Source organism: Passer domesticus, chromosome 4, assembly GCF_036417665.1.
Source record: "Passer domesticus isolate bPasDom1 chromosome 4, bPasDom1.hap1, whole genome shotgun sequence".
NCBI lineage: Eukaryota > Metazoa > Chordata > Aves > Passeriformes > Passeridae > Passer > Passer domesticus.
The window spans coordinates 16067923-16094500 of NC_087477.1; the positions used below are offsets into that span (position 1 = coordinate 16067923).

The 26578-nt window shown below is 38.3% G+C and overlaps 1 long non-coding RNA gene across 3 annotated transcripts in view; it reads left to right on the top strand.

Moving 5' to 3' along the window:
• Positions 1 to 2792: 2792 nt before the first annotated feature.
• The window catches only part of LOC135299920 (uncharacterized), a 61135-nt gene continuing 37349 nt past the window's right edge, over positions 2793 to 26578 (top strand). For all 3 annotated transcript variants that reach the window (XR_010361756.1, XR_010361755.1, XR_010361757.1), the window contains exons 1-2: positions 2793 to 2875; positions 8240 to 8344. This is a non-coding gene — a long non-coding RNA (uncharacterized LOC135299920). The remainder of the gene's footprint in view (positions 2876 to 8239; positions 8345 to 26578) is intronic.

Sequence of the window (26578 nt, forward strand, 5' to 3'; positions counted from 1 at the left end):
CCTGCAGTTAAATACCCAGTCTGAGCGCCTGAATCTGGCACCTTCCTAAAGGGAATACCCAATCCAGTAACTGCTGAATGAGCTGAGAACAAGCCTCTGACCTGCTGGCCCAGCTGTGCTTCCTGTCCACCTCCAGCCTCGGAGCCTGCCACTTCCAGCAAGTTCCAAGCAGCTTATAGATCAGTAAAACACGGCTGTAGGAGCTATTTAAGTGTTTGAAAAACTGTAAGAACAAAAAATTCAAAGGATCTTGATTGTGTACCCATATCTCTGGGATTACACCTGTGTACAGTACATATGGAAATGCCCCTTGGCAGAGAAATAACACTGTAACACCAGGAACAGTGTCTCAACACAGCAACATTTCTATCTGTTACTTTGTATTGACTTTGGAACTGAGCAACAAAAAACCAAAAACAAAGCTTTCCTTCCAAGCACTTACCTGAAAATTGTGAAGTTGGCACCTACCAGAGACATTTTACACTGACACTGTGGATCTACTGCTGTTATATGCACACAAAATCACAGCATGAATAAGGCAAGGAAACACAGGACACACTTTCAGTAAAGCACGGGCGTCAAACCTCAGCTGTTCTGAACCTCATGGGACAAACTCACTGCCTCCTGTGCTTTTATTGAAAACTGCAGGCCAGCAGAGGCTGTAAAAGGTGCCTTGAACAGGCATGAAGCAGGATTCTCCTGAAAAGCCAAGTGAGCTCTTTGAAAGCAGGCACTCTGAAATGAGAAAACATGCACGATTATCTTTCACACAGATTCACATTTCCACTTAAACAAAGCAAATATTTCTAGCAAAGAATGGAGCACTCTTGTTTGTCACACTTTTATTAGCACTAATTAAGCCCATTTGTTAAAAAGCCTAAAACAGACAAAGGCAAATGGAAAAACTGAAGGGTGCTAATCTATCATAGGAGCCAAATATCCTGGCAATATTCACTGAGCTTTATACTAAAAGCTTGATCTAACCATAACAAAAATACAAGTCCTGTCTAGTATTGGCAAATTCCCTAAGCCCTCAAGGGATCCTAATTCCATAAAATCAATGTAATAAAAGTATTAACACTGAACATTTTCTGGTTCATGCCATAAGAATAATTTACACATGCACATATGGTGTTGATGTCTGAAGCTTTCCTTTCTGAAGTCATTATTACCATTTAATACAAGATTACTATTTGTTGTGTGTATGGAAGTTCCTTACACACCATTCAATGCTTGTTCTCAACCCACACCTTCTACTTTCAAGAAACTCTCCTGATCTCTCCTTCTAACATGAACCCTTTTTATTCAGATGAATAAATGTCAGCAAATAAAATGTTTATACCCACTACTTAAAATTTGCTTTTGTAGAATGAAAATCATACTGGAGGCAGCCTTTTTGACACCTCTTTGGCTGATGCTACTACTTGAACCTCATGAGGGCCAAGGGCTACCACAGACCTTCCCCTGGAAGGCTGCCAGCAACTACAAATGTTTATTTCCAAGCAAAGAATGCTTTAGTAAGTCAGTTTCAGGGAGAAAGTACCAGCATTTCACATGTTTGGGCCCCATTTCAAAACAAACAAAAAGATTCAAACAAAACGTAAACACACATGCTTTTGTCTAACTAATTCTAATCACCGGAAAGAATAGCAATGAAAACAAAATCCAAAAGTCATAAAAATAACATCACACTGCTATGTAAGAGCCATCAGTGCTATAGAATAATACACATTTACCAGCGGGGTAAGAAAATCTTTTACCTTCTAGCGGCCTGTATTTGCTGTTCAAATAGCAAATAATAAAAGTTGAGGCAGTTCGCCATTTCATATCTGTAATATTTTAAGCAGATGTCTTCAATAAAGCAGTGCCCAGAGATCAAATAACAACCTGAAACAGCACTATTTTACTAAAAGCCTTTTGTAAAGCCATGAGGCTGCTGCTTTTTTAATCAAATTTCATTTCCCAGTAATAATTTTAATAGCTACTTTAAACTCCCCCCTCTCCCTCAGGCAATGTTGGAGTCTGATAAAACCAAAACCATGGACTTGTTTCCTTCTATGATAGAAAAAAGCTATAGTAATAGCTATTTTTTTATTAGCAGCCTGCTGGTTGGTTTATTAAGTACATAAGATAAGGGAAACAATTATCCCTCACACATCAGGTTTACAAGCAGGGTTAACCCTCACCTGTCCAAAAGCGCTCAGCAGTGTCTTCTCTCCAGCCTCAGGGATGACAGATAAATACATATGTATACACATACAGTGTGTGTAGATATATAACTACGTAAAAAAGATGTTATCTATATATATAAAACCATAGGCAGAAGGAAAGGACTTCATACCTCACCCAGTGCCACAGCTGAAAGCAAAGCAGCCGCAAGGGGAGGCGGCACAGACCCGCCATGAACAGCCCCTCAGAGCGCTACTCTACTTAAACCACAAAATTTTACTTTCCTGAGGGAGATGAGGGAGGGAGCTCTTCCCAACCACACTGCATTCAGGAAAGACCTCCCAACCCGCCGGGAGAACGCCAGCGCCGCTCGGCAGCCCTGAGGAGCGAGCGCTACGTTGTGCCCTCACAGCCTGAGGAAAGGGGCCAAGAGACCTCTCAAAGTGTGGGAACACCGTCCCCTCACCCCCTCACAAGTCCTCAAAAGAGCGAGAAGAAGTTGCACCATACAGCTTCCCACCCTTCTGAGGATTTCTGAGGGCGGGAAGAGCCCTCCCCTCACGGCGTCCCGCCCTCAGCAGTCTGAAAAAGGGCGGGAAGCCGTGAGGGAGCGGCCTTCCCGCCCTCAGCCTCGCCTCAGCGTCAGCGAGCGGGTGGGGACGGAGCGGCGAAGCCTTCCAGGTGTCTGTTTGTCCAGCTGCCCTTGGCAAGTTCATTTTTAGCTGTTGTTTTTTGTGCGTTTCCTTTCTGTCTGTTTGGGGTTTTGTTTTGTTTTTGAATTTGGTGCCCAAAGCCCCCATCAGAGCTCTGTGGGATTGGCAGGGCCCATCTCCTGAGGGGCTGTCCAGGTGAGCCAGCCCTTCTGTGGGATGCCTCCCTCAGGCCCCAAACCAAAATAAAACACCCTCAGAAAGCCCCATTTAACACAGCACACAGAACAGACTTTTCAGAGTTCCTAGAATATTTAAGGAGAATCTTTTCTGATGTTTCTCAAATACTAGAACTGTTCCTGGAATGGTAGAAGGCAGATCAGCGCAAAAAGTGGTTTAAATCACTAGATTCTCAGTCTAAATAAGTTCTGAGAAAATATAAAGAGAGTGACAGCAAAGACTTGCATTGCTTGTGCTAAGGCCACTAGAAAAATTGTGAATGCATTTTTTGTTATAGATAATTTCTGAAAGGGAACAGAGAAATACCAAGGCGGCATTGGCATGAAACTTGCAAAAGAAATTGATTGATTTATACAAGGTGTGCAGGTGTTTATTCTGAGGGCTTTTTTATAAAGCAACTTATATTTATAAAGCATGAATTTTATTTTAAAAATCTGAAGAAACATGGAGAAGCAGAAACTGACAATCTGCTTTAAATCTAACATAGCATCTCCAACACCAAACGCTATCTTATGCAATGTTTGCTTTCCTAAGTAATTTTAGCAATGCATTTTTTAATGTGCCATCTATTTTCTATCTCTTGCACATTTAATGACTGTTAGAAGTCTGGAGGATTCTAGGAAATTTCTTATACATGGCTTACAAATCTTACTAAAACCACAATTGTTCCCATTTTCAGCCTGAACCTGTACCTCACAGTATCTCATCTTTAATAAAAGACGAGGAATTGTTTTGCTTGTCCCATTTTTCGCTGATAGTGTTGCAAGCAAATCCTTTTTACTTCAGTCTGGCTGGTTTTCACATATTTAAAAATCTGCTCTTGCTTTTGATTGCTTCTCAGATAGCTCTGTTAGTATTTCACTCATGATATTCTGCATTTGTGATTTTTCCTGATTCAGACACAATTAACTTTACTTTTAAAGGAATAGTTTTAGTCATGATTATCCTGACCTAAGCATTCCCTGGCACGTGTTAGATTTCCTAGATATTAATAAAAGTAATATCTCTATATAAAATTGACACTCATTTCTAGTAGCTGAGGTATTAATGATAGATTGAGTAGGTTCTTTTACACCAAGGGGTTGCTCTAATTCCAGATAAAGTTTCACTGCTCATTTTTGTGCTATCTCTTCACTTTTGTGCTGAGGTCCTGGTCCGGATTCAGGCGAAGGAGCTGCAGTGCTACACTGACAGATCCCTGTGTCTAACAGCAGATACAAAGAAGCTTTTAGTAACTCTAAAGCTTTCCTGTCGCTCAGGGCATCGGTTTTCCTTGTACGTGTCACAGACATGGGAAACACAGCTGGAGATATCATTGTAGGAGCATAGGAAGCTTCTACCCAGCCATTTAAACAGTTCAGTTTTACTCTGTGCTGGTGGAACTGTGAGATGTGCTCTCTTTGCATTCCTAATGAGCACAGAACACATGGGAAGGTTGCTAGTTCAATTCAAAAAGCCTGTTTTAAAAAGTCTGTGGTAATTCCTCACTCTTAAAGAAGTTTGCTGTGGTCTATGAGTGTGTGTGGGAAAAAAGGTTTGGGTTGTTTTGTTTGTTTTTTTTAATTTGCTTGCATGTTGCTAACCTGACATTCTAAATAACTCCAGTATGTTTTCAAAGGTTCTTGCTAGATTTGAAAAATTTCCAGAGAGGAAATTGATCTAGAGTATTAGTTTCATCCAATTGTAGAGGAAAGATCTTAGGAAATTTGTAATACCCTCTCAGGTTCTGAAAAATCTTTAGAACAACTTTATACTGATAACTGGGTATAATACTCTGCTTTTCATTCACAAAAACAAAAACTTGGGTCTAAATTAATGTATTATAAAGTAGGTCTACCTCTGTTTATCAGTTCTGTCAAAAACTTTATTGAGTACTAACAGATATGTAATGTCCTTTTGAAATTCTATCCATGAATTCCATGTTGGAATCCCCTAGTTTGGGAAAGGCTTTTTGGGAAGTCTTGGTGAGATAATTTTGCGTGAAGTCTTAACCTGTAGCTGTTTCATCATCCCTGCAGTGTTACCTGTGCAGATGAGCAGTGGCATTGCACTGTGAGCCTGCTGAATACATTTCCTGTGCACAGAAACCACAACAGGCAATTACACAGCAGATTTTTCACTTGGCACATTTGCATTTGTTCCTTCTATAAAAATTCTGTGCTCAGTCTGTGCGAGCCAACAACAGCTGGAGTAGGACTTGTGCCATTCCGGTTTTGTTCCTGGCGTGTTTCACTGAGCAGTGGTTATTCCTGTAGAGAAGGAGCTTTGCAGCTCGGGAAACCACATTGTGACTTCTCTTCTTCTCATGGATGTGGTGAAAAGGCAGGAGTGTGGACACGGGAAGTGAAGGGGTGGTGCCAAAGGGAGGAGAAGAAGAGAAAGCAGAAATGCAATGAACAGCGTGCTGGCTTTAGCTCTGCAAGCCACACAGGAGAGAAAGGCTTTCCCTGCAGCCAGAGCACCGAGGCACAGAAAACCACTGAGGACTGCTTAATTTGGGTGTGCAAATGCCAAACTCTTGGATTGATTCATCAGCCAGAAAGTGGCAGCTTGTGGAAATATTTGGGCATCCTCTAAAGGAGGAAAATGAGGGCATAAAACTGGCAGTGAGAGAGTGATTCTGCATTCATTAAGGACTGTGCAGTGTGAAAGGTTTAAAAATGGCTTGTTCCTGAGTCAGTGGAGTTTCTCTGAGGCAATGCTCTCATACAGGGTCTCTGGTGCTTTTTGGTATAAATGCAATTATTCTCTAACACAGTATTCAGTTGGACTGCAGCTTTTAGTATTGCTTAGGTAATCTCAGCTTTGAGAATTTATATCTGGACTGGAATAGATCTGCCTGGCGTTGACATCTTTGAAAAGGTTGGCTACTTGAAATTCAGTTTTGCCTGGGTGATCCTGCCATTTTCTAGAAATAAGGAAAGCGTGACATTAACGATTTTAACATTTTGTTACAGAGTATTTATGAAATGACACCTCAAGCATTCTATATTTCAACAAATTATTACTGGAGATGCATTTTGCTTTTAAATTCATGGGATGATGTTTAATTTAATATTCATTCAGAAGTACTCGGTGCCATTTTCTATGACAACCAAAAATAATGAATAATATATTTATATCATCCATTAATAACTGTCCAGCCATTTAAGTTTCATCCTGTGTTCTGAAAATCTGCAAATCAGTTATACAAAACCCTGAATGAACATAAAACTGAAATGATTAAGAATTTAAATGATGCAATTAAATGCCATTGCATGTAATTCAAAGTTATTTTCTTCTAATACCTACTCATCAATCTTAATTTCAGTACGAGAATTTAGAAAGAGAATCAGCTTTTATATAGTCTCAAAATATTGGATTTTTGAGCAAAGACTGTCTTTTTTTTCCTCTGATTTCCAGACGTGAATTAGAAGTCTTTATTTAAAAAAAAGTGGTCTTTTTAAAGACAGATTACAATGCTCATCTAAAGAAGGAGAGTGAGGTCAGAGGTGTCAATCCTTGTTCTTTAAAAAAACCCCAATGAATCCAACCATGAGGACTGGTCTCAATCTGTAATCACAGCTGCCTAAAAATCCTGATTAAACTCTGTAGTGCTGGCAAGTCCATACACAGCTAGGACTAATAAGTAAAATTTGCTGACCAGGCTGCCTGAGAAGTTAATGTGTACGTAAATATCTTTACCATTATCACAGTTAATTACCTAACAATAGCAACTGAAGGGTAGTTTTTGCAAAAAAATAACTTAGGCTGTAAAATGCTGAATAAATAAGAGGTCATGCAAACTGTATCCCAGTCAAAAACCAGCACACTGGTGCAGAAAATCAAAGCTGTTGAGTGTACATGAGGTGTGCAGTGAAATCTTCAGGCAGGACAATTGCTTTGAAAATGAAAAAAAAATTGTGATTTGAAGGAAGAGCCAATTTTAACACCAATAGAGAGGGTATATGAGCCTAAGGAAAAATACCCTGAAGTGTCAGGAAATCTTTGATTTGTTTATTTCTATTTGCTTCACTGATATCAATGCTTTTGTATTAGCTCAATCCTTTTGACCACAGCCAAATGACTGTGCTTAGGTAGTCAGTTTTAGGTACTATAAAGCCTGAGAAATACTGAACTCTTCAGGAGTATATTTGTATCAGAAGTTCCACTTTCTCTGTGTATCCCTTTAAATCAGCAATTAAGGGGAGTGAGACAGTTGTTTTAAAATCTCTTCATGGTGTGGCCTGGAAGGCAGCTCAGGAAGCTGAAGAATGTCACCTCACTAAGTCACCCTCACTGCTCAATGCATCAACCTGGAAACCCAGGTTCTGAGACAAAACAAGGAAAACAGAAAATAAAAGCTCAGGTGAAGACAAACTGTAGAGTAGGCAGGGCTGAAATATTTTTGCTAGAAAAGTTTGAAAATAATTTGGTTTAAATAATCTGGTTTAAACTCTTGAGGGTAAATTTATTGAAAAAATCATTTTGAAGAATAGCTTGTGAAGGATATCAATCTTACAGAAACTAGATTCTTTTCTGTACTGTTTTCCTTCTCTTTTCATGGACAACAGGAAAATATATGTACTACAGTAATAAATTATCAGATTTGGGTGATTTCAAGCCAAAGTTAATCTAACAAAAAATTTGGGGGAAAAAGTAATAAGAAAGTGAAGCGGGTTTTTTTAAATTTTCCTCAAATAATACTCGTTTTGATGTTGCATTATCATGTCATATATTATAGGCAAAACCCATTACTTATTTCTCATATATCCTTAAACACAACCAGCCCAAGTCTCTCAGTTCCAACATTCTTTCCTTAAATTCTGAGAACCTGAGTGTTTTGTGCAGTTTTGCAATAATACAGGTGTGTTGGAACGTGTGATTATGTCCTTACATTATGGTAGATGTGTCAGACAAAATCTAACATTTGAGCAAGGTGCTGACTGTGATATTTTTTTTATTTGATAGCTGTTACTGAAATTTCTGTATGACATTATTTGGCCTGGAATTTTCATTTATTCATTTTGATTAGGTTTTGTTGGTTTGTTGTTTTTTTTTTTAATTTAGTAAAAAGGATTTGATTTTATTCCAATTCTCCTTTCATTTTGAAAGCAGAGCAGTGAGTTAGGCAGTACTCCAAGCTTACAGAGCTGTGTTGCTGCTGATTAGAAAGGGGAGGTTTTCTCTTTCTCTTTCAGTGAACAGGAGAAGGGAGTGCTGAAACACTGGGGAAGAGGGAGCCCTTTCCTGACAGCCAGATGTTGGCCGAGCGCTGGAAAACAGCATCGGACCCTGCCAGAAAGGTAATCCATGTCCGGCTTCAATCTCACCAGAGCTCTGCAATCCCATCAGGAGCACAGGAATGGACACTCACCTTCCTTCCCCTTATCCCCCACCGAGGCTTTCTGCATGCAAGGCCTCAGCCTTTGCATCAGTTTATTGATCTTTTAATGTAGGATCTATCTTGCTGCAGGGGCACTGTGAATAAAATATTGCTAAAGTCCTGCCATATCAATATTCATTTATTTTTATTGATTAGTTGCCACTTCTAAATTCTGGGTACTGAACTAATGGATGCTGAATAACTGCTTCGATTAATGAAGCTGGAATTGGCTTTAGCATCCTACACTAACTACAGACATTTTTTTCTATACAAAGCTAATTATTTCTTTTTTATGATCCCAAATTACTTTCATTATTTGACTTATCCTTGGCACTTCACTGGAAGCCACAGAGTAACGAAACAGAAGCTATTTATAAATGTTCATAATTTACAGTATCACACAAGAACATCCTTACTCTAACTCCACATTTTAACACTAGAATTAGTAGGTGAATTTGACCAAATGACTGCATTTCAGAAGGTAAAATTTTAGAAGATTAATTCAAGGTGCTGCCTCTTTTGCCACTGTTTTGGGACATTGTGGATGTGTCTTATTCATGCATAGTTATTAATTACTAGAGGAGATACAGCTCAAGGTGGATGAACACATTCATGAATATTTGTTCTGACACATGGTCCAGGTACCATAGTGGTGTTGCCTTTCCTATTTCCTTTTTTGCACAAAAAGTTCCATCTTTATGTATTTGACATTTGATTTTTACTGAACCATATCTTTTGGAATAGAAATATTTTCCTTTCTTCCTTGGTAAGTATAATGTGGGCCCATTTTTTCTTTTTTCTGAGTCTTCTCTACACAATAAAAAAACCCTAGTGGAGCTGAGCATTGCTCACCCTCCATAGATGGCCTGGAGCCTAAGCACCAACAGTATGAGAGTCACTAGAAGTGTGTGTAAGAAGCAACTCATCACAAGGGAAAATCAGACACTTTTAAGGCAGAGAATTCCCAGATCTGTTTGGCAAACTACTTTTTAGAGCTGCTTGGAAAATGTGACACACCGTGGTGACTTCCCAGTGCTGTGGAACACAATCAGTGCCAGGTGACCAAAGGAGACACAGCAGGAGATGAGGAGTCCAGACTCCATCACTCACACTGTGAGGGTATAAAACCCCAGGGCTTCCTTTGTTTGGGGTTCCTCATTCCAGGCACCAAACTGGAGTTGCTATTTCTCTTATTGCACCATGAATAAAGTACTTTAAGGGTCATGATGTCTGAGACTCCACTGTGGTGGTCCTGGGTCGAGCCGATGAGGAGACCTGGTGTGGCTGTGAGTGTGGAGTGCACAGGTGAGAAGGGGCCTCACTCCCAGGCACAAGAGTGACTCCAGGATGTCCAGACAGGCCAGGTTCCTTAACAACTGCAGTTCACAGCTCTCAAGGTTTGCATTAATTTTTATTTGAGAAGCAGCCCAGGTAAGGCATCTTTATCCGTTGCAGTGTTTGTTCACGTCCTAGACTCTTTTGACTAACCTGAAACTATGGGTCTTTTAATCATATTACAAAAATGCAGAGAATCATTTTGAGAGAGAATCAGGAGTTGAAGGTGTGTTAATTTATCTGGTGTGTTGGGCTGAAGTTCTGCAGGGTTTGAGATAAGGCATTGTCATCAGAGATTCTTTTACACAACAAAATAAAACCATCACACCTAATCTTGATGGGTTTATTTAGATATGAATCTAGAGAAGACATCAAAGAGTATGACTTGTATGTGTATTTATAGTGTTACAGTCCATTGTAATGAACATGTTACAGTGGGGAATAAACTTCGCTCTGAAATAAAAGAAGGAGATGCTTAGATTGTTCCTATCTATTTATTTACAATTTTGTACTTATAATATTTAACTATATTTTGTTATATTTGTGATAGCCTTATATTCTTGGCTTTTTTGTATTTCCATTTACTTGACAGTACAAATGACATATATTTCACTCCTCATGGAGGGGTAAAGTTATGCCCAGTTTATTCATGCCTTTCTAGACTTCCCTGTTAAAGAGGAATGCTGCATTCTTGGATTTTTTTTTCGTCTTAGTAAGCTGCTAGATTGTACAGCCATGCTGTATGGAATGCCTTCAGCTGATTTATTTAAGTAGCACAGGCATGGGCTTGCAATGAGTATGGAGCTCATGCCATGTCTTCTTGATTTGAACACAAAGATTTGATGGCAAATTCATACCCTGCTATGGGAAACTGTCCTTAGACAGAATTAAACTCAGAAAATGGAAGGGCAAAAACCTCTTTTGGAAACTGATGATTGATGAATGTCAAAGTTTGGGAGGGACCCAGCAAGACCCCGGCATGTGCACTGGATTAACAAATAGAAATTATAAGATTTGGGAAAATCTTTGAAATATTTTCTTTTCCAAACACCACCCTTTCAGTTTTGCTTAGATCAGTTTCCACCAGCTGCTCTTCCAGGAGGTGATTTTCCATGCTAGTCAAATATCCATGGAGAAACACAGGCTGAATATGCTCCTGTTACATGACCAATACAGCAAATGGCACACAATCAAAAGGAATGGTGTAATGCTGGCAGATAAAGCAAATCCTATCTTAGAGTTTCTCCCCAAAGAGAAAATCTCCCAGACTCTCCCAATCAAGTGAAGCCACTTGACATCAGACAAGAATAAGATCTTCTGACTTCTCAAGTATCTCAACAATCTGAGTGTTTGTGACATCTACTCTTAGCTACATCACTCATGCCTTGGTACATAGCTTGATGCATTGTAGTGTAATGTGATGGATACAGCCTGACCTGCAGAGCTCCCAGTGACAAATTTCCTTGGAGAACGGATAAAAAAAGAATTTCTTTGTTGTTATTGTCAAACAAAGAGTTTTCTTCTGTAAGAACAACTGGTTTAAAGGATTATCAAGAACTGAAGATGTGCTCTGTGTGCTGTTATATTAGATATGGGTCAGGAGTTTGGGAGTTGTTAAAAATAATTAACATTGATGAAAAACATTTAAATAACAGTCTGTGCATAAGGATGTGTTCTGTTTGGAGCTTTTAAATCCAGTTCTGGCTTGCAGGTGTAACTCAGGCACATGGGGCAGAAAGATGGAGCTGCTCTCTCAGCAGCTTTGCAGAACACAAATTCTCACCAGCTTTGGCTTCAAAGAGAGCTTGCCTGGATCTCATTCCCTCAGACACAAACCCAGTGTTGTTCTGGCAACCTGCCTGTTAGAGAACAGGGCATTCTAAGTCTTTCCCAGACACACACTCCACTTTCAGTGGAGTTGTTTTTTTCATGTTTTTTTTTGCCTATTGAATAACATAAGTGTTTAATTATCTTATGCCAGAATTACCCTATTTATAAAGTACTGATACAGATGCTGCTTACTTTGTAAAATGCTTTCAGATCTATGGTTTCTGTCAGAGGATTAGTTTGTATTGCTGTCTGCAAACCTACCTATATTAATCAATATCCCAGTCGTAGCACCAGTAATTTTAAAATTTGGGTTTAATTCTTTCATTAAGGTCAGTTGTCTGTCAGTCTGCAGACAACACTGTAGGTAGGCATTGATGTGTCTCAGAAGCTACTCCATCTCTTCTCAGCCTCAACTGCACGTTGTGGTGCTCCTTCTCCCTCCTGTTCCTGAGAAAACTTCCTTTCTATTTTAGTCAGACAACTGTTTCCAAAACAATCTTTGGATGAGGGCTCTGTAAGCAGTTAAGTGAAAAGAGAAATCTGCTGTGCAAAGCTTCTTTGTTTCTTGCTTTTGCTGACTGACTGGAAGTGAGGTCACAGTAAGCTGGGAGGACTTGATATAAATGAAAGAATTTAACCAGAAAATACATCTTCAGAAAGATGACTCTGCAAAATGCCACACTTACCAATCTCACATTCATACCTTTAATAGTTGTCATTAAAAAGTGATTATATACAAGTGAAAATGTATATGGTTTCCAGATTGATGCAACTCAAGCATATTACTACTGTGACTTTGCACGAAAATGCACCAAGGTATTCTCAGCCAGCATCAAAATTAATGAATGAAAGCAAATAATTTCAATTCCTGGGGCCATCAGAACCTCACTGATATTGGTAAATCTCCCAGTGGCACAGAGCCATGGATAGTGGCAACATTCTCTTCCTGCTGCTGGCACCAAGAGGGGTGGCTGCTCAGCCACGTGTTCTTTATGCTGGCCCACTGATTCCTGGGGCTGGGGATGCATTTACATGAGCAACAGCAAGTCTCTTTTAGGGAGTTCAAGAGCCATAGTTTATAAAATATTGTTTATATTGGCTAATTTAATTGTTGAATAAAATGTAAATGATATCTGCAATTCCTGTGCCAGTAACCAGGTGTAAAACCTCTTGGATTTTAGCCTATGGTGCTACACATCCCGGTAAAGTGTGTGTAGGAAGGTGGATACCTGTTCACACACTTTTTCAAAAGCAAAAGTAACTTTCAGGCTGGAGATCAGAAGTCAAAATTTGCTTCTGGAATGGACTGTGCAGAGTAGCAATATTTTTGTGCAGGTCTATAGAAACCTGTGCATAACAAATAAAAATAGCATCTCAGGTGTTTAAAAGTCAACAAAGAACAACTGCTGTCCTGTTCCTCTCTGAGCAAGAGCTTAGCTGCTGAGTAACAGCTTCCAGATCAATGCTGATTTTTTATTTGCCATTTACCAATGCCAAGCATGAGCCTCCTTCCCTTTCACTGCTTGAAGTACATATGCCTTCACTGCTCTGTTTTTCATGATTTCTGCTTTTCCACTGAAGCTTGATCCATTTAACAAGACCTGTATGAGGTAATTTGCAGTAAAAAATATGGATTTTTTCGAGTATCTACTGGTTTCTGACTTTTACCTATTGCCATGTTTGTAAATGTGAAGCTGAAACATTAACAAATATTGCAATATTGTACATTTTTACTTGTTATTCAAAACTATTATCAATATTAAGCCCTGTTCATGGATGACTAAGCAAGAAAAATGAAACACAATTGAAAAAAAATTTGGCCAAGAAGGAGCAAAGTCTTGCCCACCTATGCTTTAAAAAACCAGTGTTCTGAGCGGTGGCCTCAGGCAGATAGTTACATGTGGAGTGATGGGAGCAGTCTACTGGAAATAATTATAAACAATTGATTATTTGATAACATAATGCTATCAAGCACCAGCTTCACCTGTAGCTTTTTAGAATGCAGGAAACATTGAAATATTGACACTAAAATGTTTAGAATGGCTGGAAGGCATTTGATTCAAAAAAGGGGAGATATAAAGCTTAAAATAAGAGGCAGATTAAACTTCTGGTGAAGTTATCATTTCAACTGAGCTGACTTTTATTGGACTGAATTCCTGTAAACCATCTAGTGCATCAAAGTAAACCAAAAGTGTAACTGAAACTACATTTTGTAGCACAACATCTTTTATTTCAATATAAGTTAAGGACAGTTTGAACAGTAGAAGAGGAGATTTTAGAGGAGGGGTTTTGCTTTAATGCAAGATTCAAGATTAGAATGTCAGCGGTGAACAGTTTGAGAAAAGCAAATATTTTTGAAGGTATCTCTTATGATTTCTGTTTCTCCTTGTAAAGAATAAAAAAACCAGAATAAGTCACTAAGGTTCCTTTAAAGTTCTCTAGCAAGATTTTAACTGCACATGTTGGTAACTGTCTGTATAGCAAAAGTACTTTATTTTCAGGAAGTGGTGAGAGAAATAATTTGAAATTTTTGTTTGAAAGATGATGTTCATGGCAGTAATGGCTATAAGTTGTCCTAGTCTTTTTAAAAAATATTTCTTTGACAAACCTTGTCCAAATCAGGAAAAAAGAGTCTCAATTGATGAAAATAAATTTAAAAGGCCACTAGTACTTTAAACAAAGTTTAGAAGTATTCACTTTCAACCTACCATTGCTCTTTTTCATTTTTCCCATAATTATAAGTTCAGTAATAATAAATATTTTCTTTTCCATATTCCTGTTTATCACTGTATATATGGCACCATAGCCATGCTTCTTCATTTATGGCTGTAACAGACACACAGGAAAGTTGTGCAGTACCTTATTCTAAATGATACGGTAACCTGGCCAAAAAAAGAAATTAATTATCACTGTACACACCATCTGAGTGAAAAGAGCACGGCTCTGGTTTTGGTAGGTAGTGCGGGTTGGTGCAAGGTTAAGAAACAAGTAATCTTTACAATCTTACAATTTTTGTGAAAGTGTTACTATTTAAAAAAAATTGTCTGCTCAGTTTTTTAAGGTGTAGTTAAACTACAAGAGTCAGAGGCATGCTAACTTTTCATGTGCAGGAACAAATGAAAATAATTTAAAAGCAGTATTTGTACTTTATTTCATTAGTTTTCTCGTATTGGTATTCAGGCTTGGTTCCTGCTCGTGCTTACCCACACATCACCACCAAAAAATCCACCAGGCATTCCCTAGCCCTGTGAGCTCCAAGGAAAGCACTGCAGGAATCAGCAGCTTTCTGAAGGCTGCACACACCTGTACAGGAGCTGGGGTTTAGCTGTTATCCCACCATTCTCACTGTCTCCTGGCTTGCCACAGACCCTTGTTTTTATTCTGGCTGTCAAAGCTGCAGGAGGAGCATTGGTTCCAGAGCGAAGTTTGGGCGTCCTGGGTTCTTGACTCCAGACAGAGAATTCTGTCATTCCTGGGAGCTTGGACATCAGCAAAGCTGAGGGACTGATCTCCTGGGCTGGGGGTCAGCGTGATCCAGTGACAAGGACATCAGCAGTCAAAATATAATCACAGTTGTGTTGTTTGGTAATGTGGGAATCCCAGTAAGGTGCTTTTCAGAGAAGGATGCTCTTTGACCAGAGTTTCCATTCAGAGGTTTATAAGGCATGGTGCTTGTTTTGGAATTTGCTAATGTTCCATTTTCTCTGGCAATTAAAATTCACACAATTAGTGATGGAGATAGAACAATCAAGGTTGTGTAAAGACCTGGCCTATTCAGATTTTTCTTGGAGGAAGAGAAAAGAGGTGTGTGAGGGGAATCAGGTAAAGAAGGCAATACTTCTGTCACCTACAGGGTACATGAAAGTTCTTGTTTATTTAAAGCAAGAAGCCGTCACAGTAACTTTGGTGGATAGTGCCCAAAAAGAGGATTAAATTCAGGCATTTTTTTCATACACTTGTGGCATAATGAGTGGCTGTACTTCTGGCAGGGTATCACAGCACATAAAGTAAGTTCAGGTCACCTGTAATCTTTATATCACAAATGATCTAGCATGGGTCATAAATGCTGTAAATTTGAGGTTGCCTAAAATAGAGAGCAAAATGATCAGTCACTCTCATAACCTGATCTAGCCTGGGTAATCACCAGGAAGAGTTGTGACAGGAACTAAAGGAAAATATGGTTCATTGAATCTTTTATAAATTGATAAACTCTTGCTTTAAAGGAATGACCCTTTTGAAGGAAAATAATCAAATCCATCTCTTGTCAGTTTGGTGAGATTTATAAGTGTAAGCTGATGACTTTTTAGCAATGCTGTCAGTCTGCTTTTCAGATCAATGCCAATGAAATATTTTGTTTACGATTTAACCTCCAGCTCCCCTGGAATTTGTGAGTTTTAATACTAGAAGTAGTTGTGTCTAGCTCTATCGATCCACTGGTGAATTAAATGGCAAACAAAAGCAACCTTATTATTTTGTCAAAATGCTCTCAATAGGAAGCAAAACTCTTTATTAAAACAGGATATGTTGCACTGAAATGAAAAAAAAGTTTCATTTCAAGAATGGTGTTATAAAAAACAGAGAAAGACCTTCGCACAGCTAGATTTATTTGATGGGAATAGTACAAAGGTAATAAAACTGAAATTGTATATTGAATTTCTTTTCCCTGGAATAAAGACAAAGGACCCAAAAAAAGGTGTAAAACCTAACTAAAATGCACATATGATAAATTTGTTCCAGCAATGTGTTTTCTTTTTTTCCTTCAAGTAGTCAATGGATAACTTTTCTGTTTGAAATTATAGGGTTTATGTATTTCTGTTTCATGCCAATTGATCTCTGAAATATGTTGTACAAACATACATTGTGTGTAGGTTATATATTCACGGTAACATTACTGTGGTACAGGAGCACAACGAACACTTGAAGAAAGAGCTTCATGAGAAAGGGAGGAGTGCTCCATTAAAGCAGTAACAATCTTTAGGGGGTATTTCCAGTGATGAGTAAGTTAATATTTCAGCCACGTTCCAGCCTGTGGAATCATTTACTTTTGAAAAGAGCTTTAAGATTATCAAGTGTGTTGACCCTCCACTGCCAAGCCCACCACTAAACCATGTCCCCAGTCGCCACACCTATGTGGCTTTTAAGTAATTCACTAGGAGAGTAGACTTCTAGATAAAGACAGACACATAAATGTTTATTCTTATGTGGCATGATAATTCCATAAAAGACCAAATAGTTAACAAAATAATAATAACTTTTTTAAAAAATCCAAACCTGTACATAATACTAAACAATGATTTTATTTTTTTTCTTGATCACACCAACCTGAAGTGCTGGCATCAGTATTGGCCTTTTAACAAATTTCCAGAGATTCAGATTTGTGCAGCTTACAAAAGCTAGTGGTTATAGAGCTTATCCATCTGTTAATATCTCTTTTAGATGGTATTGGCTATTTAGGCTTGAGGCAACATGAAAAAAATTGGTATTTTTATGATTAAATTCTACCTGCTACAAGTAGGACATCAGGATTCCTTTTAAAGACAGTCATCTGCTTTTGGGATGCTCCCATCTGTCTCTGAGAGCAATATTATTGTCCAATAAGTGAAAGCACCACAACATAATTAACATGTTTGTAAATCCTACATTTTGGACTCTTTTAACCTTTGACATTATGTTTTTTCAAAGCAGCTTTTGTAATGTTTCCTCAAGTGCTTTGCTGTGGCTGAAGCCCTGGCTGGAAGTGAGGCTACATGTCCGTGCAGGATTAGATGGGCTGTGACTGAGGAGCTTTTTCCCACTGCTCCAGGTGTTCGTGCAGGTTTTGTGCTGCCCCAGTGACAAAGCCTTGTCTCTACAGCCTGGGAGAAGGGCCAGTGCTCTAGGAATTTTCAGCCATTCCATCACCTGGAAAGACAGGGTGAAAATGCTGTGGTAACATTATTGAAATTGAAGCTATTCAGCATTTCAGCATTCTGGGAGTAGAATTTGAAATGCCTCTTTGAGGAGATGTTTCTGAAGTCAGCCATACACCTCGTGATGATCTGGTGGAAAATCTGTGTAGGTTGGGTATGTTGCAAAGGCTCTCAAGTGAAATAGTGTCTGCATGGTAACACTTAGTGGTAATGTTCTCATACCAATACTCATTCAGAGAGCAGTGTTCCACTGATCCAGAGAAATGACAAATCAAATTTCCCAATTTACAGCACAGGGGTGTGTGGGATTTACTCTGTAATATCAGTGTGTAATAATTGCAGGAGTCTGTCCCGAAATCTTTCCCTTACAGGCTTTGTCAATGTTATCTTTATATTTATCAATAATTTTTACTAATTAAGAGCAAAAGCCAAGCATAAAATGATTAAAAACAAGCAAACAAATTGTTTACCCTGTAAATATGACATGTTACAGAAACATTTATGCAGAGACCTCAAATTCCAGAATTAGGTATAGCTTAGTAGGTTATTTTCTTTTTCTTCTCAATGTGAGTTCCTGTTGATATTGATAAACTCTGTTCTGTTCAGCATGGGGACAAAAACATGACTTAGGAATTTGCAACTCTACCCAGCCCTATGACAGGATGATATGGAAATTTGTTCTTGCTGTTTCCACAGATCTTATTGATCTGAAAAATAAATGGAAAGAAGAGGATCACTGTTTCATAGCAAATTTAGATTTTTAATCATGTCTATTTTGGTGTAGATCTGCTTATAGTTGCCATTTCAAATTTTCATGTTAACTGAGAGCAGGTAGAATTCTGTTTCCAAACCACCAAAACTCATCATGAAACAGCCCCGGCTGTTTCATTGCCATTCTTGTCAGAGGTACTGCTGCTATTGGCAGAGAAGCTGACAAGAACACCAGTGTCACTGAGCAGGCAGGCTGTTCCCAAAATCTATAATTCTGGGCAGATTATCCCAAAATGACTACATTCTAATCCACACTCTTTCATCTGAAGCCACAGTCTTTGAAAGTTTATGAACTTTTCTCTTTCTTCTTTTTTGGAAGAAGGGAACTGTGCTTTAAGAAACACCAGCACTCAGAGGGATTGGCTTGATAGAATATATTGTACTGTCCCATTGTCACAGAGCTCAAATTTCTGGCATTAACAAGTGTTAATGCTCCTCATAGTTTCAGCAAGGTCTTTTCAAACTCTTCCTGACATGGGCAGATTCTATTAGTGTCACTGACATAATGAATTGCCTTTGCCTAGGGCTGCCATGGCCTCTGAACCCTAAGATACAAATTTTCTGTCATCATAATGTAAAATATACAAGCACTGCTGAGAGAATCTGGAGATTTTTCTATCAGAACATGCAAATTTTCATTTATTTTCACCCTCTGCAGTGAACCCTTTGTCTCCGGTGAGAGAAAGGGCAAAGGTGTTACAGAGTGGCACCTGAAAATAGCCAGCAGCCTGTTAGTGTCCTTTGCTCATAGCCACGCTCCAGCTCTGCCCAAGCCTACAGAGGCCACCTCATCTGGCTGTGTTTTCCTCCTGGGCTGCCTGTGTCTGGTGAGCCATTACCTGCAGGACAGGTCATGGGCATTCTTTAGAAACTCTCATCAATTGTGGAGAGCAGCTGAAAGGAGCCTTTGCAAGGGAATGCTGGGGTGGCAATAATGGCACAAACAGAGCTGCACTGGGGGAACCCCAGAGTCAATATTCTGAAAGTTGTTATGGTGAGATAGTCCCATTTCACCAGTGACCCTGTGAGGCTGAGCTAAGGTTTACTTGGCTTTCTTCACTTACTGTAAAAATTCATCTTCTCCAGTGTTCTGTAGATTGTGATTGCTCGTGGTCATTACTGGCACACATCTGTCTGCTGAATTAGATTTCAGAGGTAAACTCAGGAACTGTAACAAAAACACATTTAGTCTCTTTTGTGATCAATATAATCTCCCGACCTCTTTAACAGAAACAAATTTATTGCTGTAGAAGTGCAGGTAGAATTTTTTTAAGAAGCCTGCTTTTTTAGAATTTTTTAGATGCCTGCTGCAAAAATAAGCTTGAAGTTGACATTTTGACTGTAGGTCCTTCTAGCTGAGGAACAGATTTATTAAAATACTTTTAATTATAAAAATTGCTTAGACATTTTATACTATGAAAAATAGTATTTTACAGAGGGTTGGGCAGTGTCTATTCAACAGGAGAGTTCATGCAGATTAATCTGCCCACTGGGATGCCAGTGAGCCAAATTGATTCTTACCAAGTTCTGATGTGCTTAGCACTGAATCTGATGTAACATGGCAGTTCTCTAAGTCAAGTGGGATTGATACCTTTACAACAGCTCCACTTGTTTTTCTTTCTGCTTTATTTAATTAAATAAGAGTTAGGGAAATTACATTGCCTGTCTTTGCTGTGCAGACCCACAGCATAAGTATAAAGCTGTCTTTGATGTGCTACGAGCTCATGATTTTAATCTAGCCAGATAAATTGCACAGCTGTATATTTTATGACAGTCACAGTAGCTGGGCTACAGGAGTTACTTAGAAGCATAAATTAGCCATATGCCCAGGTATTTCATTAACAAACATCCTATTCTGAATGTGGATCTTGCTGAATCTGGCATCTCGCCTGTAATAACAGTGTTCAAGTTGCTCTGTTATGCTTGGATGTGCACTTTCATTTTCAGCAGATAGAGTTATTGAGTCTTTGACAAATAAACCAGGTAAAGAAGCAGTTAAGTATGTTAAGAAGCAGCTCCTGTCTGCTGTAAATTAGTCTGGATTTGCTGACTTTCAGAAAGGAAGTTCCTGCCATCCCTGTCCATATGAAGATCCACGCACAATGCAAATTAGGCTGGTCAACTGAGATCACACGGTGGAACCCAGCGTTCTGCCCTGTGTGGTAGCAGCCAGTTGAAAATATTTGTGTACAGACAGGGCTTAAAAGAGCTGCAGAGCAGCCTGATGGTGCTCAGATAATGTTCTGTGATTTGGGAACACTATCAGAGACAATTCAGAGCAGCAGTACACTTGTGTTTTCCTGTCTTCGCTATGGCAGGACTTAAGAAAATATTTCTCTGTTAGCTAAATGCTAACCTGCTGTTCCTGTGCCATTGATACTGATATAGAGACAGATACACATATTTGATCCTTAAATACAAGACTGAAATTTTCAGAAATAAAGCTACAACATCTAAAAACAAATAGAATACTCCATAGCTCAGCATCCATCTGTTTAAATCAGAGCTGCAGAAGTTTACAGTATGAAATAGTTACGTGTAATTTTTAACAGTATGAAATAATTATGTGTAATTTTTAACAGGGTAATTTTATAACCAATAATTAACACCTGAAGTTATGTAAACTGAAATAAGTATCATGCTATAATTTTAAAGAGTAAAAGCTGATTGCCTAGGAAGGACATGGGAGCAAGAAGAAATTTCTTCCCTACTAACATCACAGTTGCTTGGAGGTAGATGATGTGCTTCCATCAAGGAAATCATTATCCTTCTTCCTTTATGCCCTATGTAGGCCCTAACAGTGGATCACAGGATTTAGCAGGGACATTTACAGCATCTCAAGATAGATAGAAGGAAAGGTGTGGCAGGTGTTGTAGGCAACACTGGATAATCCATCACTTGAATAAGTGAGCAGCCCATTCTTCCTTCCTATTCTCTTCAATAAGGACTTGACAGACAAGAAATTATGCTATGTGGAACCTAAACTCTAAAAAGTGTACTGGAACTATTGTTGGAGTGACTGAGACTTGGTTTGTACTGTTTCCTGCAGTGTCTGATGCTCTGCATGTTCCAGTTCTCTTCCCCTGATATCAGCCCTTGCCAGGAGGAAAATCAGGTATGAGAAGGACCAGTTGTCTGACACACATTAATGAATTCACCTTTTCCTCTAAAACTCAAAAGACAATAAGGCATGCATAAATATTTAAAAAGTTAGATTGTGCACTAACATGGCAACTTTCAGGTAGAAAGATATTCCTGAGCTGTGTTAAAAGGATCAGTGAATCAATTCTTTAATGAATTATTGAAATTAACTCTCACCTTAAGGAAGGTCATGGAAAACTAAGTTTGATTTCAAAACTTATTAATCTCCAGTAAACATTTCTCAAGATGTTGCATCTGAGATAGGAATCAATAAATTAATTCACAGTGATGATATATTGCAACAACTTGGCTTTAAATATTTCCTTATATAAGTATGCACATACTCACCTGAGTTTATTTTCAATGTTACTCATCAAAAAAAATCTCTTGCCAGTGTTCAGTGCTCATGAACTGAGTTATGGTTTTCTGAGGAATCAGTACTTATGCCAGCACAAGTGTCTGGATGTGGAATGGGATAATTTCATTTCTTGAATTCAGAATATGAAATCAGTGAGTTGCAAAGCAGTATTTGTCACTTAATGGAATCTCTATTTCTGCTTTCCAGTGTGTTAAATTTTTAGATCTAAATTTTCATTTTGATAAACATTCTTTGATTCCTTACTGAGGTTTACTGTCCAGATAATGTGTTGTGTCATGAACCTAAGCACATGCATTGTTCTTTTCATTATTTTTCAATAATAGAAAAAAAGCCTAAGTAATATTCAGCCTAAAAATGTTTTCCTAATCTTATCTTGCTTCTTCTGTTTTAATTTTATCTTGCTTATTCTGATATAATTTCAAAAATCACAAATCAGTTGCATTTCAAAATATTCTCAAAATTACAGAAGAAGCTACTAAAGGTTTGGAGACATTTTCAAATCCTTTTCATTCCATCATTTGCAGAGAATGATTTTGTAAAGATATACATGTTTCCATTATTTCTGAACCCGATACAATGAAATATATTCTAGAGTTGTTAATCTGTTTTTGTGGATGAGTAGAAATTAACAAAATGTTTTAAAATATTTTTCACATCCAGTGATGATCCATGTTCACCACATTATCTGGGTAGTTAGCTGGAAACAAACAGCCAATTTTGTATTAATTTGTGAACAAGTAGCATTGGCATTGCAAATGATGCAAATGATGCAAATGCAAAAAATGCTCACTATAAAATTAAAATCACTGACAGTATGCCAATATTGAATTTTGAAATATTCCTAATGCAGCTCTATTGGTGTCTTGAAAATGATCCAATAAAGATTCTTGCTCTTTCAACTGTAATAACAGACTAACCATTTGAAATATCTGCTATTTCCCTGAATAATTTCTTATAAGCTATGGAAAACCTACGGGTAAATTTGAAAGGAAAAACCAAACCTCTTTGGTTTTATGTCACTCTCCTCTAATTAACACAAGCAACTGTTTATTTTTTTCTGTAGATGTTATTGTGTCACTTTACAGAAGTGCATGCATTTTATAGACACAAAAATGTTTTAAGAAATCTGTTCTTTCGTGTTGTGCTGGAATTGTTTTTATATTCTCCATTTCTCTTATGTTTTACATCTGAAAGACCAGGACAAGCAGTTGAAGTTCATTTTGCATGGACTTGCATTTTAGTGTCAGGTAAAGCACTTTGTTGAGGTTCTATTTAAATAATTAATATTGTGTGAGACTGAGGACACTACAAGATGTTGTAGCCAAGAAGTGACTTTCAAAAAAGATTCCTAAAACGTAGTCATGCAGAAGTCTCACAGAGGCTTGGAAATCAGAGTATTATTTGCAGATGGTTTTAGGTCTTCATTTCCTTCTGGACAGTTTTTCAGTCTTGAGATGGTATTCTCGGTAGAAAAAGGACTTTCAAGGATTCAGTTCTCTGAAGTCCTTGATCTTCCTTCCAGTTCCATTGAGCATCTCTGATATTCTATAGCTCATTATCACTATCAGAGTATCAGTAGCTCAGTCTGAGTAGAATTCCCTCCAAATCACAGGTTACTTGGATGGGGCAAAGTATTCCAAGAACTTTGATGAGACATTTCCTTGGCTGTTTCCAGGTTTTGAGCAGGGAAACTATTTTCCTAATGCCTGTGATACTTTATCCTCCCCAGAACAGTCAGTGAGACATTGGAGAATGTTCATATACATAGATGGTAAGAAGTTGCAGTTTGTGAAATCACCAATGAAACTGTGTAGCAGGTTTTTTCCATACCTTTGCTTCTCCTCACCAGCTGTGGAAGTACAAAACCAGAGGCTGGGCTGGTATCAAAGGAGGTACAAATTCAGCCAGGCTTCATGCTCCTGGAGTAAAGATTCAGATAATGGGTTTGTGTTTCATTAGTAGTTTGTCTTTATAAACCAGGTTTCTTCAGGCTGAATTTCATACTGAAAACAAGATTTAAGTCAACAACATGTTTGTTGGTGTTGCTTTGAGAGAGGTTGATTCTTTCATTTATTCCTTTGCTCCTATAATGACTGAAATGCATTATTTTCCCTAAAATGATAGGTGTGTGATAACTCTAATGGGCAAAGCCCGGCAGTTCCATTTTGGCTCCTCATTGAAAAAGTAGAAAAAAAAGGAAATAAAAAAAGAAATGAACTTCAGTGTGTGCTTCATTTTGGTTTCTGAGCACTGGGGGAAAAAAATTTAATTTTTTCCCCCTTTTTCTTCTTCATTTTAGGTTCTGAAGGAAATGCTCACCTTTTTAAGCCAGCAGGTGGCCAATAAATGTTCTTTTAGAGTAGGGGAGGCAGTGTGCATCTGTAACAGCAGTTGCCTCCATCTGTTGCCTTTTCCTCATTTTGCATTATAATTTTCCTTTAGTATGGAGTTGCTCTACTTCTTCCCTTTCTGACCACCCTCCTTTGTTCTGGGGTAACATCCTGGACAGGAAGATAAATACAACTTGTGATAGAATGTAAATACTGTCTGTGCTTCCTTTTTGATCCCTGATAGCAATTTCTGGAAATTTATGAATTTTTTTAAACAGCTAAACTTGCAAACAGACTAGGAGAAAAAATAAAATTCAGTGTTGTAGAATTGAATGTTAAGAACACCAAATCAAGGTATTGGAGCCTTACCAAACTAATAAAGTGATTCTTATTTATCTCTGTAAGGATTTTTATTGACCTTCATTTTCTGTGCACATGATAAGATTCTTAACAGAAATAAGAATTTGCTATGGCCTCCCAGAAATACCCAGTGCTGTTTTAATAGTCCTCTGAGGCTCACTGAATACAGCAAAAACACAAAAGGTCATGGGATATTGCTGAGATGGTTAAACTGCAAGTTGTCCCTTTATTCCTGAAGTTACCAAGTGAATCCTTGTTACAGATTTCTGTGTCACGTGAGCAGTGCTGACAGACTTGATGCATCAAATCTGACATGTCAATGACTGATTTACCTGGGAATTTGTTTTAAGGAAAAGTAAAATCAAGGGAAAGTAGTCAGTAAGATTTTCTAGGAGACCCACGATTTCTGGGGGTCTCAGGAGAACTGTGATCTTAAATTCTTGTCTTTGGAAAGTTGCCCTTCCTTTGTGTGTTGTGATTGACTTTGATATTTTCTCAGACGGGTTGTTGTTACTGGTAAATGCTGATCAGGATGAACTTAGGTCCTAAAAAGTCCCAGAAAGGCAAGTAGTACTTTTAAGTAATTTTACTTGTAGAAATATGAAAGTGGAAACCTTCCTGAATCACACAGATTAGGGATAACAGCACCAAATAACTCCACAGCTCTTCAAAATTATTCCCTGAGCGTTCCTTTCAATGAAAAGGAACTTTTCTGTATTCTCAGTAAAGCTGCCCAGAAATTGTATTGATGCAGATGTAAAGAAATACTTTAATCCTCTGACAGAACTAGACTTCCATAATCTGCAGAGGGAGAGCACCATAGGGAAAAAAGCAGATTTGAGTTATGACTAGAAATGTAAGCTTTGAAATAAGAGATTGTTAGAAGGTACACTGCACTTCATAGGTAATGTACTCAGTGCTAGGAAGCTGGCAGCTGAGATTTCAGTGAAATATGAGGATAAAATCATATCAAACAATATGATCTCTATATACTTTTACAGGCCAAGCACACACACACAAAAAAATCACTCTGTTATGACAGTGTGAAATATGAAAGGTAAAGCTGAATACAATATTCTGGCAAGTAAACAGTCAGAGGAGACAATCTTAGCTGAAGTGAGTGTATCAGAAGGTTCATGTAGTGTTTCAAGCCTGTAGTGTTTGAAGGGATCAAAGTTCTCCAGACCTTTGTTCTCCTGTTCATTACTACATTGCCAGAAGCTAACAGAGAAAACACTTATAGCAACTAACATTTAAAAGTATTTAAACAGCTCTCCATTCGAGTAGGTCTGTGATAATGATTGAGAATGACAGAAACACTTGAAGGAGAAATATTCAGGGTGCCAAAGATATGTCCTGTTCAACTGCTCAACTTTTCTCTTCACACTACCTAAAAAGTGGAGTTTGGGAATCACAAGTTTTAATTTAAATAATACTGCAGATGTGCTCTGTACTTCTCCAACAACTCCAGAAGAGGTAAACAAAACTCCCCAACCTACAGACAGGGCTGGCCAGTGACAGATGAGGTTTGCTTGCTGACAGTGTAATTATTGGAGGTCAGAGCAGGGACAGCTCAAACTGTCCTGCTGAATAATGATCAAACTGATCATTATTCACAGACAACGGTGCACAGGCAATTGGATGGGCTGCACTCTGTCAAGGCAAATGTTCAAACTGCTCGAAGGTGGGGAATATCCTCGTGGATACACTTTTTTCTCCTTAAGGGTCTCAGTCAAAACCAGTTGAAGTCAGCAACTGATGAATTTCAGTATTTTTGAATTTGGTATCAAGATCTGGAAAGTGCAGGGTGCCTGAGTTTATTTTTCTTTCTTTGGAAGGAGTGCGGAGTACACTATAAATAGTGTATCTCTTCTAAAGCCTTCACCTTAGGGACAGTGTTTTTGCTCTACCATTCCCTTGTTTGTTTAACTTACTCCTACACATTTCCACATGTTCTACATTAATTTGCTTATTATTTCACAGATGAAACATTGTATTCCCTCTAATGATTGCCTTTTGCAGAGAATCATTCTTCTCAATGCATTTCTCTTCTGCTTCCTCAAGTACCACACTGACCTGCCATGTTGGACCCAGAACAC